This window comes from Cupressus sempervirens, chromosome 10 (assembly GCF_028749045.1).
Source record: "Cupressus sempervirens isolate cs-2001-9-10 chromosome 10, ASM2874904v1, whole genome shotgun sequence".
In the NCBI taxonomy this organism is placed as follows: Eukaryota; Viridiplantae; Streptophyta; class Pinopsida; order Cupressales; family Cupressaceae; genus Cupressus; species Cupressus sempervirens.
The window spans coordinates 543,178,181-543,194,529 of record NC_143127.1 but is presented as its reverse complement, the minus strand read 5'-3'; positions in this window follow the sequence as shown (position 1 = coordinate 543,194,529).

Genomic DNA, 16,349 nt, shown 5'->3' with positions numbered 1-16,349 from the left:
GCACATACATGTGCATTTGTCAAGTGCTTGCTAGGCCTAATCTCCTTGTTGTATTCAATTGGATTTATGTTCATTGGGGTTGGGTTGGGAATATGCATTGCCTATGGGCACTCATCATGTGATGCATATGGGTATGTAGGGTAGCACCATGGATGGGATTCTCTCGTAGTCTAGTGACTATCTCTCAAGTTGGCATAAAGAATTTTTAAATAAGTGATAATTAAATAAATTATAGGGTAATAAATATAAGATAATAAAAATGTGAGAACCTAATTAATTTCAAGGACACAATGTGATGCACTTCCTGGGGAGGTGTTGATTTTACATGATATTTATCTTGAGCTTTATAATTCCAAGTGACTCACCTTCAATCAAGTCCTTACATAGTTGACCCATAAAGTGGCTAACTAAGACCTATTGTACTTGCATTATCTCATGATCTTAGTTGTAGTCCTCTTTATTGTCTAGCGTGAGTGTTAGACAATGATATTTTATTTGTGTTTGTGGTTGGGTCATTATCTCCACTAGCATGGTGGGAGTGGATCTATGGGTTTCACATGGTTGGGAGGCATAGCTACCTAGACCATTGTTGGGGACTAGTGTACAAAGATGTTAAACTACTCTAGTGCAACCAATGCTTGAAGTTTCACTTGGTACTTCGAATTCGAGAGTATGTTACCTTGTGATCTATGCTTCAATTGGAATGCTTGGATATCATGTTTAGGTGATGTTTGTTTAGTTGACACATTATTTTATTATGATGTTAGCATATGGTTAGATGATGTGATTTACTTATTTGGAATATCACTTGCTTGCTAGTTTAGCATGTTGGATATTCTTGTTCTTATGATGATATTACATTTAGTAGTGATTCCCTCATAAGATAGCTCTAACTATCTAGTCAGTAGTTTGGGATATTATGCATGGGGGATGGATAGGGCCTTTGAGGTCTCATGATGCTATTATGGTTGGGAGGAAATGCACAAGATTTTAGTTTTGTTTGTACATTACGATGTTGCTTTTTGTAAATTTGGTTATATTGATTTGTGTTAGATGGTTAGTTGTGTTTCTATTTTGCTTCTCTTGTATTTGAGTGTCTAAGCCTCAACTTGTGGATCTAGCACTCCTTGATGTGGAGGTTCAAACTCTATTTTATTCCCTTGGATGATCAGTGGAACATTTCTTTCATTTACTTGTGGCAATATTCCAGCATTGGGTGATACTTATAAAGCATTGCATGTCCAAGGAAGAAATAACATGTGATACTAGAAAGTATCGCACACCTTAAGGGAAAACATTGTGTGATACTAGTGGTCAGTCAGCTAAATAACTTAGTAACAAAAGATTGGACATCCTTCTACATTGACTCTATGATTAGACAAAATCATGTATTTTTCTAAGAATAACATACTGACTTCATTTTATTTTGTCAACCTAGGAGCATAAGCTTGAGAGGGTGGCTACAAAGTATATGCTCTAATTCCTCTTTAAGTCATTAGAACTAAAATAGAAAAGAAATTCTAAAGGAAGCTAATCTAGGAACTAAAATGATATTTTATCTTAAAGCTTAGAGTAATGCTGCAAATAGTAGATCTATTTATGCACCTATGCTACAAGAATAGTTCAATGACTATGTTATCAATGTCTGCAAGAACAAAAAGTCTACTTTGCAAAGAAAAAAACAAGGAAATAAAATATATTCTAACAAAGTAGTTCACTCACCAAGTGGGCCTCCTTGGATGAGTGAATGGAAAGACAGTCAAGACTGAAGGTGGAAAATTGAACTTTGTATTGTATTCATTCATAGTAAGAAATTACTTTTGAAAACAAGATTATGCACTATTGAACAAAACAATCTATTCTATCTTTCTTCTAGCCAAAACTAATAAGAATCTCTTTTCAAAGTTACAATAGAAATTATTTAATGGAAAGCTACAACAACTTCCTACTTCCATGATCACTCCATCAATGGGGGATCAATTATAGATCATAAATTTACAATAGAAATGTCATTAACTGCCTCCTCCAAGAATATAGTAGATTGAGGAAGCTATATTTGTGTGTTGCCATAGTAAAAATCACACAATAATCTACTTGTTGTGATGATTCATCAATCAAGTTGACTTTGACTTAACATTGAAATGCTAACTTGAATATGCACAATATATATATGTATATATATACATGTATATGTATATATATGTATGTATATATATATATATGTATATATATACATGTATATATACATACATATATATGTATATATATACATGTATATATATGTATGTATGTATAGATGTATATATATACATACATATATACATACATGTATATATATGTATATATATACATGTATATCTATATATGTATGTATATATATATTCATATTCATTTCATCATCAATGTTAGAAAAGGTATAATGTTCAAATTATCACTCTTGCAAATCCTACAGCTACAAGAAGGAACCTACCCAGACATACCCTAGATGAGGAAATATTTATTGACAACATGTAATATTCCTTCATTAAACCATAGAAGTCCATAGATTCAAGAAAACATAACATATATGAACAATCTATAGTTCAAAATTCATGTCTTAACATATAGATAGTATATTCATAAAAAAATAAGTTCTTTTTCTTAAAGCATAGAGTCATAAAATATTTCTTGCAAGATTATTATCTAAAAATAAGATAAAAAGATTCTTAAAATAATGGCCTTTTAGAGGGTCATCATTCCCACCAACTGATCTATTGTTGGCCTCCAAAAATCATGAAGTTCCTGATTTAGGTCCACACTCTCTAATAACTTGTTGTTCTTTCACTTGGCTCATCCTGTACATAATTAAAGTAACCATAATTTTTCTTGAGCCTCTTCCAGCGCCAAACTTCAACAGTCATGTCATGATCTTTTGTATTGTTAGTTACTACTAGTAGTGACTATAGGAGAACTAGGGGCTAATACCTTAAAAGTAACCAATTTTTGCACTAATTTCTCCCCAAGTTGATATATCAAGGAATCCTAATTGTGGCAAGAGTCAATTTTTGTGGAGAGTGGGGTTCTTTTATTTTTAGATCATGTAGTATTTTTTATTTTTAGATCATGTAGTATTCTAACCCATCATTGTGTTGAGGCAAGGATTATTATTTCAACATTTTAAGATAAGTGTTGTTCCTAGTCTATAAAGGCATATTCCTTGACTATACTCACCTTACCAAGTCCTTCAAGATTTCCCAAAATAGAAATCCAATCTAAATATGTTCATCTAGAATGTTGAACTTTTAGTCTCATGAAAAAGGGTGTTGTTATCTCGTTTTCCCTATAGAGTGCAACTTGATGTTCTTTGCTTATTTCATTCTATATCCATGACATTTTTTCCCTTAATTACACATCTCATACATATAAGACTAGGTTCCATTCAATTTCATTAGGCACTACAAGATTGTGAAGATACAATTCACATAGTAAATTTTTCAAAGCTATGGGAATAGATCAAAATGCATCATAAAACTCATGTCGGGTAGAGATAGAGGGGTTAAGACCTTCGAATATTCTAGTCTATTTATAATTTGCAAATTTTTCTTTAAGAAATAGAGCATATACTAGTGACAGTGACCTACATTCCATTAACTCGTGAATCAATCTTGTGATCTTCTCAATTCTTCTCTTCAAAACTTCATTCTAATTTGAACTTTGTTTCAACTGGTAACTTTTCTCATTAATAACATGCTTTAATTTTTATTTCTCCAATTTCCATTGAGCTCTCTTCCATAATAGTTGTTGAAACAAACTAATTCATGCAAACAGAGGTGTAGAAAAATTTGGTGGTGGAATTGGCTTGTTATTAAAGAGTTTTATCCATTCATATGCCAAATGGTGAGTTTTGTTGACACTTTGTGATGTGGAGTATCCTTGTTTTCTTATGACAATAGTTGTCTCCATATTTTCTCCCCTACTAGATTCTATGGCTAGTGTAGCTAATGTGTCTAACCCTTCTTGATCTAGTTTTTCTAGTACTTCTTTAATAATTTTAGGTCTAAATTTTGGATAATCCTCCGAAGGGAGTTCTATAGAATTTTCACTAATGTCTTGCATAGAAGAATTTTCTTCAAACTCCTCAAATATTTCAAGCTCACCAAATTCCTTATCACTATTGATAAGCACATAATAAACACTACACTTAGCTTTTGGTTGTATATTTTGGGTTTTTCTCTTAGTTTTATTGGCTTTAGTTTGCTGTAGTTTTTCCTCTAGAGAGGACTCCTTTTCACTTTTAGACACTTCAGAGATAACTATGGGAATATAGGCTTCTAGAACCCTACTCTCAGAGAGTCTATCACTTCACCTAGTGGGTGGTATTGACAAGCATGGAGGATTCTTTCATTTCCTCTTGCTTATAGGTATTTCCACTATAGGCACTTCAGGAAGTTTTCCTAGAGCTTCCTCCTCTTGAAAGTGCAAGGGTCCATTAAGGTTACTCTCCTCATCTAGTTGTTCTAGCCTTTCTACTTCAAGCTCCAAAATTTTATCTTTGTCTTTCTCAGTAGAAAACCTATTCTTAACAAATGATGGGGCCTTACGAGCACTAGCAACTTCTACATTTTTTCTTTTCTTTTTGATAACAATGGAGGGTTTAGCTTTGTAAATCCTCTTCTTAGCTGGTATAGGACTAGAGGGAGAGGCTTCAAGAGAATTTTCAGCTATGAGGAAATCTTTATAGAAACTAGTGGATGTTCTTTCCCTTTGCCCAATACACTAGCCTCTAGGGCTGACCAACCTAGGCTCTACCTCTTTTAATTGCAAGAACTCCTCCAATGACCCAATTTCTTCCTTATTCAATTTCCTTTCTATGATTAATTTTGTTAAGTAATGGTGAGAGACAAACTGGTCCTTTCCTGACTACACTAAAGAAGCTTACTTCTTAATAATGTTACATAGGAAACTTGGAAGGTTTACCTATCTATAATCATGCCATAAGTGATCCAATATTTTGAAATGTAGGGCATGCAAGTATTCATAACATCCCTCACATGTGAAATACCAGATGATAAACATGACTAGTTGAATAAACTCCATTGGTAAGGATAGTCTAGAAGTACCTTATTTCTTATCAATGTCTAATGGTGGGTCCTAGTGTACATTGAATTGTAGCCTAGCTATCTTTAGGTAAAACTCTTTCTCCCAATTTTTGCATTCTTGGGGCAACCTAATGACCTTGGCTATCACCTCCTCTAAGAACTCAATTCTCAAACCTTTAAACACTACAATGACATTCCTTAAGGTGGTCATGAATTGAAGAGCTACCTCTTCATTATATCCATTCAAACTAAGACAATAATCCAACCATCCCCTCCTCCTAAACATTTCACAGTTGACTGCATCTCCCAAAATAATTCAATGATCAACTTTCTCATTCATCTATATACCTCCACCCATGGTTAATTCTAGCTAAATTGAGGAAAAACACTAATATTTCAAATCTTAGTGGATCAAGGCTTACAATATTCCAACACTAGTTCTAGTTATTTCAAAAAATGTCATGTACTTGGATATTTTAATGCATCATATCTCATAATATCCTTCTTTCATCAATTTTCATGATTTTCACTCATGTGCTCATGTGTGGGAGCACCACCTCATGAAGATCATAAAATAAGGGTTGGATGAGAAAACAAGAAAAATAATACTCAACTGAATACAAAATTGAGAGAATGGATGTGGCATGCATCCCAATGCAACATAAAAGTGCAATAGTGGTCTAACTGACATCCTATGGATAATCCAATTCCATGACTAATATTATGTCAAGAAAACCTAAGAAAACTGGGCACCATGCAACTTGAGGTAAAAAACCCAAAACTCAAATACTTTTAAGTTAAAACTCATTTGGTCTTAGGGCACAAAATCCATAAAAATACAATAAAATTTAGGTTCAAGAACTGTATTTAAAAATGGCAAGCATAGTGGTGTGAAACCCCAAACCCTCATCCTAAACATCAGAGAAATATTCATCCTCGGCCAATCGGGTAGAACTAGTAATCAAAACTGGAGGGGAACACTATTTCTTAGCCTCATAACATACAATGACAAGAAATGGAAGCTAAAATGGAGTTCAAACATAAAAATGAGAGAGCCCTACCTAATAGCCAAAAGGGTAGAAACAAGAATCAACACAATAAAATAAATAACCCATAGAAGATGCCAAAAGTCATGACAAAACAAGGTCTTCCCATATTGGATCTAACAAGACTGATCTTGTGAAGATCTCACACTTGTAGATCCTACAACAAATAGAAATGCAATCCTTTAGAAGAGGATTTTGGAAAAAGCTCTCAATTTTCTAATCTCCAAAAGTTAGAAGTGAGGAATAAATTTCCTCTTTGGATACTATTCACTTTTCAAGTGAATAAATATTAGGGTAAATAACCAGTTAACCTAGTTAAACCCCTAATCCAGTCAAACACAAATAAGCTATTCCAAGTAATTGGAATTCATCTACAACAAAGTTTTTGGGAATTAAAATTAAATCAAATAAAGCTCAAAATTTCCTTAAACTAAAATTATAGAATTTCTTAATAACTTTCATGACAAATACAAACCTCCAAATACACAAACATGCTCAAAGGTCTAATCATATAATGAAAATGAGTCTAGATTTAATAAATCATTAGAAGGTATAATTCAACCAATTATATAGGATATTTCAACCATACAGGGATGACATTGGTTAAATATGAATAGCTAAATCACTAACTCCATGTGCCCCTGGTAGGGATATAGATCCTACACACTAAAACACATGATCAAGTGTAATTGCATTTAATAACATAGCCAAAGCAATAAATGCATTAAATAACCTAATTTAACCATTTTTAAAATTATACTGAATAATCTATTTACATCACTCATGTTTACATAAAACATAACAAAGCGAGAATGAAGTAAATAACCATAACATCAAATTCAACATACAACATAATCAGAGGTATGTCCCAATATCGGATAACTAAATATCATCATAAACATGTCATCATCTCAAAATGGCATTACTATGGAAATATGATCAACTAAACAACATAGTAATCTAATATCTATGATATTGCAAATCAAAGTATAACATCTAACCCTTAGGCCATATCAAATGTATAAATAAGATGAGTAACAAGTATCTCTCAGATCAAAATATAACAAGGTACAACCTACAAATAGGAGAGGCACTACAAGGGGTCTTCTCTCTTAAAATCATTTGAGACTATTAGGTCTCACCTCGTTAGAGGATTTTGCACTCACAATAAAGTAAGGACTGAGTTAGGAGATTTACATAGATCAATTAAGACCACTCTATTAAGAGATTTACTTGATAAAAAGTGACTAAAATTGATTTACTACTTGACCCTCAAATTTCTCTATAAGACGATTTTGGCTCTTCTATTTGTAAACTGATCCTCTCTCTCATATGATAAATCTTTTCTTCTTTGTCATTTCTCTGACTAGGCTACTTGTTCTAAAAAAATAATTCTTCTTAATTTTTTCTTTTGATCTCAATTTTTTACTTCACATCTTATTCCTCTCACTACATCTTTGTATCATCGTATCATTGCATTATTGTATCTACATTAAGATCATCTATATTTAAAGAGTTTTCTAGATGTTTCATTATCTTTCCTCTTCATCTAAGTCATTAATCATAGAATATAGTCATATGTGATCCATGTAATAAATTGGGTAATCTTCTCTACAAAAAATTCTACAAGTATTAAATCTTCCTTCCATGTTGGCTTGAATTTTTTTCCCTCAAAGTTTCTATGATTTCTAATTTGAATGTAAACTCTATGTTGCTCGACACTTACTATCTCTAATACTCAACATGATGTTCTTGCTTGGTCTATACTATGTAGCTTGACATCTGTAAGCTTCAAACTACTTGGTAGATGTTGTACTCATCTTTCATGGAAAATACTCTATGACCAAAATATTACTCATCTCTTAGAGAGCTTAGTACATGCATGTTTATGTACAATTATATCATTGAATTAGTCTTATTAGAGTAGCTCGATCATAGTAATAACTGACTAACTTAGCCTTGTATATGACTAAGTGTTTGACAATAATAGACAACAATAGTTAAAGATACCAATGAGACAACAATTGATAATGATGACATAGCAACCCTAAAGAAAGAAAATGATAATTTAAAACATCAGTTGAATATTGTTAAACTAAAGTTAAGCTTGAAGAAAGATGATAGCAAGATTGAATCAAATCTAAATTTTGAGAATGTAGACCTAAGATCCTATCTAACTCAAGTAACATCTAAATTTGATTCTATCATAAAAGAGCATGAAAATCTAAAGAAGTAGAATATAATTGTGAAAGTAGAATTGACTTAGGGTAAGAAACAATTAGAGAATTTAGATACCAATAGTGAAAAAAAATGATGAACAACTATTCTATCAGAAATCATCTTACGATAAGATGCATCTTGGATATCATTTTATAGAAAAATCACCAAAGAAAGATGGAGCTAGAAAAGAACCATATCTAGTTGTTGAAACCTCTGAACATAAGAGGAAGGACTAGAACAAAAATGAACAAATAAAATCTTCAGACATACCTAAAGAAGTTGAGCAAGTTAACCTAAGAAATTTGATGAACCCAAACAAGCAGAGCAAGTTGAACCACCTAACGAAGTAAGACATGAATTTAGAGGCTAATATTTTACATATAATGAAATTGTTCATGTGAAGAGATATTTCATAGGTAAGTCTTTCAAACCTGTTACTAATTTTTATTATTATAATTATCATGGTTTTGGTCATAAAGAAGTTGATTTTAGGAAACCTAAGTTTTATGTTAATAGTAGAAATAGTAGAATGTTTAGGAACACTAACCCTATAGGTGATGAAACAAGGAGATCCTTGAGAAGATCCAATGATGGAGAATGAGCTAATGGAACAAGGAGGAATATTATGAGTTACAAGTATAACTACTTTGGGCACATCACTAGGAATTATAGAGCACTAGTGTTAAGATTTGAAGGAGCCAAATTGTACAGTGAATCAAAGAAATTTGAAACCCTAACAAATGAATGGAAGCATCATCTACCATAGGAATGAGCCAAGAGTTTAGTAAAAATAAATTGGTTAAAAATGACGAATATAAAGTTTTTGAAAGAAAGGGGTTAACTCATGCCCTAGAATTCCTAGGGAATTTCAAGATTGGGTGCATTAAAATTATTATGAGCAAAATCCATGTTATGAAATCTTGCTTACACATTGGACCCATAGAGATCATGATGAAGATCATTCACAAGGTTACATGCTATCCAACACTAGACAAGAAGAAAACCATGTGATTCCTGAGTCAAGAAGAAATTGAAGCCAACACCTGTGCTAATTTAAATGGATGGGGTTTGTCTATTACAAACATTTCTGATCCATTAATCAAATTTATAGTGAGAGCTATAGCTCACAAATTTTACCAATAAAGTAGATTAAATAGTATGTTGTGTATGACAATGGATTAGGTATACAAAATAGTGATGAAAGATCATGAATATGATCTTGTTGAGATTCAAAGACTACAATTGGAAGAAAATCTGGCATCCATAAAAAAAAAAATCAATGTGTAAGTTTGGAACACTCATTATTTGTATTTTGTTTTATTTTAAGAAATATTTTCCTAGCATTGGTAATATTTTTGGGGAACAAAATAAACCAGTTACTAGAAAAAGAAGTGAATACATTACTCAATTAGGAACAAATTTTGAGAATTTCATGAATGGTTATATTGAGGAGTTTAAGCAAAGAATGAAGATGAGGATGAGAATACCTGAAGAATTGGTAACTAGTTATTAAAATGACATGTTTTTTCTTTTAGATATAGATAATATGTTTATAGAAGATTTAAATCTAAGGAAGGCTTGGTTGCAAGGTTTTGATTATGAAATCAATAGTGACTTGGTAAATTCAAACATTGTTGCATTATTGAAAGAAGAAATAGACACAAAGGCTGAACCTTCTGGAGAATATAAAGAAGAAAATGGTAGAATAAGAGTAAATATTAAGATATGTTCTAAGGATAAGAAAAGAAAGAAAATGATTGAATACCTAGAGGTAAAACTAGGCACTCAAGGTGAAGGTAGGGAACCCCTACAAATTACACAAGGTCCTAGAGAAGATGGTAGTGGTGATTAGGAAGAGAAAGAAAAGGACACAAGGGTAAAGCCCTAATTTTTGTCACTCCACCAAGAAATAAGGCTAAAAGAACCACAAAGAAGCCATAAGTGTCATCCCTTTCTCCTCCGCCATTGACCAAACCAAGGACCAAAGTTACAGCTAGTGTTGAGAAAACTATAAAATGAAGACAAGAAGAAGCTATTGAGTCTAGAAATCCAAAACCAAAGAGAATAATATTCTTTAAGGGACCAGCCAAAAGAAGATCAAAATCTATAGATGAGGTATGTAGTGACATATGAGGCTCTACTAGATTATTTGGTTTTGGATATGTAAAATATGATACATTAAGTGATGAAGATAAATCCAAAATCAAAGAAGCCATGGTAGATATGATAGAAAATCAAAACTTGGCTACTGTAGTATTGGAAAAAAAAATCCTAAATGATTTATATAATAGGATAGACTAGAGATGATAGCAAGCCAAGGTAGTGGAACAAGATATAATGGTAGGTACATTAATAAATGGCATGCCTAACTTATTAAATGAGTAGAAGAAAACATATTTGGAGAAGTATAGGAATCAATACATTCCTAAATTTAGAACCTTTATGATTATGCAAAATAAGATTGAAGTTGTAGTACAAAAAAAGGAATTCCTTTGGAAAACTAGTTTTGGTTTATCCAACAAGATAGTGGATACATAGAAAGGACTAAGATAGCGACCATTGAGATGATCAGATTAGTGGAGAAAGTTTAGGTGTAAGGAAGCATGTCACTAGTACATGTTGACATTCCTGACACTCTAGAGGCCAAGAAATCAAGGCTTACAAAGACTACTAAAGAGAAAGAGGTAAAGATAGAGATAATTGACACAAGTATAGAGAGTCAAATTATGTTAGCTCCTTACATTGAGATAAATAAAGAGGTTAGTGAAGATTAAATGAGTGAAAATATTATTGTCTCGAGTACTAATGCACCAACATGACCAAGTGGTGAAACTTGCTCACCAACTCTCATAGCAGTGCTAAGCAGCAGTACTCATTCACTTCATAAAGGTAAATCAATAAAAGATACCTCACTAGATATTAAAGTTAGTGTGGATGAAGTAATTGAGATACCACAATTAGATTTGGAAAATCTCACATTAGATAAAATAATTTTGTTACAAGAAATTTTGGCTAAGAAGAAGAAGCAAGAAGAACTAAGGAGAGAGAATCAACAAAAGAAGGTGCTACATGGTGTTAAAGAAATTTTTGTTGAAGCTTTTGATATTAAAAATTTTCATGGGGAAGTCACAATTATTATCCATATTATACATATTGTTGAATAAATAAATGCTAGAGATATTGAGTCTAATGAAAAGTTAATGGATTGGTCAGAAAGAAAATTCAAGAATAAGGTTGTGAACAAAGTTTCTACAATGATTACCAAGCCAAACATTTAGTTACAAGAATGTGTACAGAATATGGTAGAAATTATACAGAGGGTACAACATTCGTACATTATTTTGATAGATGTTATAATATTTTTGAATGAAATTTAGGCATAAATTCAATAGCTTTAGGTTGAGATGCAAAGATCCAACAACATTATTTCAAATTAGTAGAATGCAACATTGAACATTACTATAAGTTATTGAATGCTCAAGGAAAATTTCTTGAGTGTCAGGCACATGGCAATGGCATGAGATCCAAATTAATATCTATTGAAGATATGTTAATAACTCGCTTGGATCTCATTCAAAGGGACATGCAATCAGAATGAGATATTATCAAAGAAGATCACAATATTTCAGTGATTGATAGCTTAATTGATTTAACTACATGGTTACAATTGCAAAATCACATTTTGGATGCAACAAGAACCACTTGGGATCATGCACTCTCCATGATTGCCTGAACTCATCAAACATTCATTCATTGATAAATATGAATTTTTTATTCCACCTATTCAATCCTAGTGTCTATGACATAAGTATGAAAAACAAGGGGGAATGATTATCATGAAGCAATGAAGTTCATAAAGGAGTAATTAACAAAAAGTGGGAAATAATGTTCAAGGCTCAAAAGATATTGAGATATGATACTGTGATATCATACTACTTAGAATCATGTGTATAAGTATTCATTTATACATTGTTTATTCATTATTTATTTGGCACAGGTCACAATTTTGTATAGTTATATCAAGCTAAGTCATATGGCATAGGGGGGAGTATTTATATTAGATTATACTTATAACATTGCAATCATGACAAAGTGTTTTTTCCACTAATGTCAAAGGGGGATATTTTTGGTATCTCTAACAATTTATGTTTATTAGTGTGAAACACTTGTCCATATACAACTTTTATTTAGTCAACCATTACTATGACTGAACCACTCTACTAAGGTTGAGTCATTGATAGAACTGTACATAAACATGTATGTACTCAACTCTTTAACAAACAAGAAATATTTTGGTAACTAAGTATTTCTTTTATACAAGCTGAGTACAACATCTACCAAGCAGTTCAAAGCATACAAATGCCAAACTACACAACATAGAGCGAGTAAATGTTGAGCAACACAGAGTTTACATTCAAATAAAAAATGATACAAACTTTGAGGAAAACCATTTGCAAGCTAATAGAGAAGGAACATTTAATTATTGTAAAAAATTTTACAAAGAAGATTATGCATTTTATAGCATGGATTATAGATCCCTATTTTCTATGATTAACAACTCAGTTGAAGAGGCAAGATAAGGAAGCATCTAGAAGACTCTTTATGAAACACTTTAAATAGGGATGATATTGACCTAAGTCACATGATGCAATGATACAATGATACATAGATGCAAAGAGATGAATAAGATATGAATGGTGAAGTAATCAAGATAATAAAGAAAAACTTAAGCAGACATGCTATGTTAGAACAAGAGACCTATTTAGAGTAGTTAAGGAGAAGAAAATATTTAACAAGTTAGAGAGAGGATCAATTTGCAAAGAGAAGATCTAAAATTATCTAATAGAGAAAATTGAGGGTCATGGACTGAATCACTTTAGTCAAATTGAATTAGGGTAAATCTCTTAACATAGTGGTCTTAGAAAATCAATGTAAATATCCTAATAGAGTCCTTACTTTATTAAAAGTGTAAAATCCTCTAGCAAGGTCAGACCTAATAGTCTCAAATTCTTTTAATAGGGTAGACCCCTCATAGGGTAGATCATATATTATGTTCAAACATTGTAACCCTAGGTTAACTCTATTACTATAGTAGTGATGATTTGTGGGGGTCATACCCAACCTAGTTTTACCTTCACCTTTGAGGGGTTCTTGGTAACCAAATATTGTGTTGTGTTTATTTTAATGCATGTGATAGATTAGATCTACATGTCACAACAAGTGTACTTTTACAAGTTTTAGATGGATAATACAATAGGTGAATGTGTGAATGGATTATTGAAAAGTAAATATTATTAAGATCCTGACTCACCCCCCATCCCTCTTAGTATCTTGTTGTCTAATTTATACTTCCATCAATAAACAAATACTACCTGTACTAACCATGCATGCCAAAAACATTTTTGTATTTTCAGTGAAACTATCTAACACTTAGATAATTTTTAGTAATAGGTTGTGAGAACTTTAACTATACATTATGTCATCTCATCATGAGATATATGTTTCCATAAATGAGAGCCCTAATGCATCCTACTTAGCCATATTTCCAATATAGTTTTTTCGTAATAGGGTCTTTCTATAAAGATCTATTCATCAAAATTTTGACTCATGGAATACAACTTCTCAAGGTGTAGCTTAGACTAAGTTAATTGATCTCCTTTCACAATCATATTTGACGCAAGATTCAAATGGAAAAATTCAAAGAAAAGGCTTTTTCATCTACCGATGTGCATGGGTGGCATAAAAATAAAAATAAGAAAATAATTATCATTTTATTTATTAAGGTGTGTAGGTGGCATCTTAGAAGTTTATCAAAAGTTCCTTAAATCATTCATTTAATATTTGTTGTGATCCACAAAGGAAATGAAATTTTCAAGTTGGCCCACATGGTGGTGCTTTGTTGCATTTGGGTGGGAATTTAATATTTTTTTGAAGGTAGTTGCATTTACCTTTAATCCCACATTGGTTGTGTTTTTAATTTCTTGGATTGAAAATGCCTATTTATGAAAGACATACAAGAATTTGTAATCAAGCTCTCAAGGGTGATATCTTCTTCTCTAGAATCTCTCATGGTGTAATCTCTTGTAAGAAAGATTTGGAGGTAAAATATCTTGATTTGTAAGATCTTAGTTAGGAATCTCTTCTTGGTGATGCTCTTTGAGTTCAAGATATTTGGTTGAATCTCTTATTTATGGAAGATCTCTTGGTGTAAGTTCTTAGTTTGGACACTTTCTTTTTGGAAGATCTCTCATATTATAAGAATTTAGAGTTCTCTCATTTGGAAAATATTGTAAATATTTTCAAGTATAATAAAAGCATTCTTTGTGAAGCATTTTTTTCTCTTTGTCTCCATATTGTTGTAATTTTGGTTGTGAGTTGGTAAGGGTGGCGTGTCCATTCATCAATGGTATTAGAGAGGGAGTTCTTATGCATGTGAAAAGATCATCAAACATGAGGCTGTTTGTGCTAGGACCTTGGTTTGGTTAAAGTTTATCAAGAAGGAGTTCTTGATTGTGTAGATAGATTGTTGATTGTGAGGCAATTTACATGAGGTGTGTATATTGTAAAAGGTTTTTCTTATGAAGACTTGAGGATGGAGAAGAGAAAGAATAAGATGACTTTTGTGATTGATAGCTTTTGAGGATTCCTAGACTTGATGAAATTAGAGAAAGAAATCAAGAGGCATTACGAGTTGCATTCTTTGATTTGCAGAATCAAGTGAAGGAATTAGAAGTAGAGTTGTGAAATAGAAGAGTGCATTACTAGAAAAGAGACATTGACAATTATTTAGATACAAAAAAGAAAGAAGACCTAATGGAGTATCACACGTGATACAAAAGAAGAGCAAGAGAATGAAGAGGAAAATATTTATGAAGCTTAAATTGAAGAAGATGAAAGAGAAGAGGAGGATCATAAAGATGACAAGATTTGTGATAAAGCTATGCTTTGATACCACTTAATGAAGGGACTCTCAGATACCACTAATGAAACCATGCTTTGATACCAAAAACACAACAATATGGAGACAAAGAGAAGAAAAAATTCTTCACATAGAATTCTTTTATTATAATTAAAAATTCTTACAATGTGAGAGAGATTCGAAACTAATAACTTCCACCAAGAGATCTTCCACAAATAAGAGATTCGACTAAAGAGCTTTAACTCAAAAAGCATCATGAAGAAGAGCTTCCCAACTAATATTGTATGCACCAAGATCTTTCACCTCTAAATATTTCTTACAAGAGATTATGCCATTAGAGCTTCTAGACCAAAAGAGATCGTCCTTGAGATCTTGATTACAAATGCCCATATGTCATTCTTAAATAGACACTTATTGTAGGACCAGAAAATGGGCTAATATCTAACATACTAAGAGAAAATCACAAAACTAAATAAACGTATGCTAATACCCTCTATTCTACCAAGAAAGCCAACTAAAAAAAAGAAAGCAGCACAAAGTGAAACTCCCTCTTTAGTTGTAGTCCCATGTCCTTTCTTCTCCATATGATGTAGCTCCAATTGCCTATAATGCACACAATTGAAAAGAAAAAGCCTATGATGGGCTAATAGTATTGAGAATACTAGAAGAAGTGATGTGAAGCATAAAAAGACTAAGAAGTTTAGACCAAGGACTAAGGATCAAGGGATCAAGGGACCAGAACTAAGGGAAATGTGGCATATTTTATATCCATTATGTAAGAGGAGAGCATTGAACTTGTCACCTTGGATATGCAACTTGGGAAGAGATTCCTTAGGAAATCTATGGCACATATGACACAAGATGCCAAAAGTAAGATTTTTATGATGCATGGAAGTTGACATGGCTAAAAATGGAAGAGGATCTACAACACGTCATGTGACACCTCAAAGTCACTTAAAGTCAAGAATCTATGACAATGGAAGCCAAATATAGATATGTGTAAGGAATAAGAATATATGGATTATGACAATTCTTAGCCAAGTATAAGGATAGAATCCATGATGTAAGATGTCCATGTGTCACTAT